At 38.1% G+C, this 1,822-nt stretch overlaps 1 non-coding gene across 1 annotated transcript; it reads left to right on the top strand.

The window, feature by feature from the left end:
- The first annotated feature begins 213 nt into the window (after nucleotides 1-213).
- TRNAC-GCA (transfer RNA cysteine (anticodon GCA)) lies at nucleotides 214-285 on the top strand. Its single transcript has one exon. It is a non-coding gene; the product is annotated as a tRNA-Cys (tRNA).
- Nucleotides 286-1,822: the final 1,537 nt, after the last annotated feature.

Here is a 1,822-nt window from a genome sequence, read left to right as displayed (position 1 = left end):
CCTGCCTCAAAATCAACTTCCTGTAGCAGCTTTGATTGTGTCCTTTATGTTTTTTCTTTCACCACCTAAGACTTTTTGATGCATGCCCCATGCCTTGCTTCTTCCTCAGACCCTAGTTCTTTTCTTTAGCCTGTACCTGGTATGGCTTTAGAACAAGTGGGACTCAGAGGAAACTGACTATACAAGGTTAAGTTGTTCTTATTTCCCAGGGCTTCCCTGATGGCTCAGAGGGTAAAGCATCTGCCTGCAATGCAGGAGACCCAGGTTTGATCCCTGGTTTGGGAAGATCACCTGGAGAACTAAATGGCAACCCACTCTACTATTCTTGCCTGGAGAATCCACAGAGGAGCCTGTTAGGCTACAGTCCATGGGATCACAAAGAGTCAGATACGACTTCACTTTCCCTTATTACCCATATAACAGTTAGTGGCCCCAACACTAACACCTCCATTGAACCAATCATAATACTACCAATATTCAGTTTAGCTCATAATTTATTTCAAAAATGCAAGCATGTTTTATGATCCAAGTGCCTTGGTTCTTCTAATGCAAGGATGTATTTAGAAAAAAAATTAAGAGTTTAGGATGATGCAATTCTAATCATGTGTGTATATATACACATTTTTTGACTGGAATATTATACTGATCACCTACAGGTTTTGTTAAAAAAAAAAAGAAAATCACTCTGAATTGCAAGCAAAGTGTTAATCTCTTCTTATATACCCACATTTTAATACATTTCACAGACTTTAGGAAATTTAAAATAATAGCTGCAAATTCATTTTTATAGTGTTTGCCTGGTGACTCAGACAATAAAGAATTTGTTTACAATGCAGGAGACTTGGGTTTGATCCCTGGGTAAAGAAGATCCCCTGGAGAAGGGAATGGTTACCCACTCCAGTGTTCTTGCTTGGTGAGCTCCATGGACAGAGGAGCCTGGCGGGCTACAGTCCATCTAGTTGCAAAGGGTTGGACACAACTGAGGGAGTAACACACACACATCCATTTTTATATTAAGCTGATGTTAGTATACATCCCAGAATTATAAACCCTAAAAGTCAAGAATAATTACTTTTGTAGCTTGGATTTCTAACTCTTCATTATTGAATAACTAAAATCTAAATTATTAAAATTGTCCAGTCAAAATTATGTGATTAAACAAGGTAAACAAATATTTCACAAAATATAATTAGGTTTCCAGAGCAATGTGTTTGTTTGGAAGTGCATGTGTGTTTGCTTTCTCTTGCCTCTCTTCCTATTGAACTGATAATAAGGAGTTGAGGACAATATGTGATAGGAAACAGAACAGGAACAGGGATGTCAGAAAATGAGAAGTTCAACGTGTTGACAGAAGAATCACTTAGATGGAAGAAGTCTCAGCTCAGGATAAAGGCCATAGGAGCCTGCAGCAGAAGAGATGTCCCTGAGAGGGACACCAGGAATGCTATCTGGAAGGTCCCAGGGTAGGAACAAGAGGTCAACCTGGAAATAATAGGATGAATATAAAAGCTGCTTAACTCAATCTAGGCTCCTGGCTGTCTATAGCCTCTTATGCTCTTCAACCTTCCTTCTACACCAAGATGTAATGAGGTACGAATACCACTGAGAAAAAAACAAGTTAAAGAAAGAAAACAAAGGCTCATTATCTAAAACTCTTGCAAAAACTATCTAGGAAAATTGGAAATGGCATTAATTCTACCCTAAATGGGGGAAAAGCCAGATAAAATACATAATTATAACTTTTTTGAATCTTGGAAGCCCTCCATATGATTTCCTTCATTAAAAGATCAGATAAAATAAGAACTCTTCCATGTATTTCCCT

Source organism: Giraffa tippelskirchi, chromosome 3 (assembly GCF_054371585.1).
Source record: "Giraffa tippelskirchi isolate mGirTip1 chromosome 3, T2T-mGirTip1v1.2.pri, whole genome shotgun sequence".
Taxonomy (NCBI): domain Eukaryota; kingdom Metazoa; phylum Chordata; class Mammalia; order Artiodactyla; family Giraffidae; genus Giraffa; species Giraffa tippelskirchi.
The sequence above is the reverse complement of the archived record's forward strand: the minus strand, read 5'-3'. Positions and strand labels throughout refer to the sequence as shown.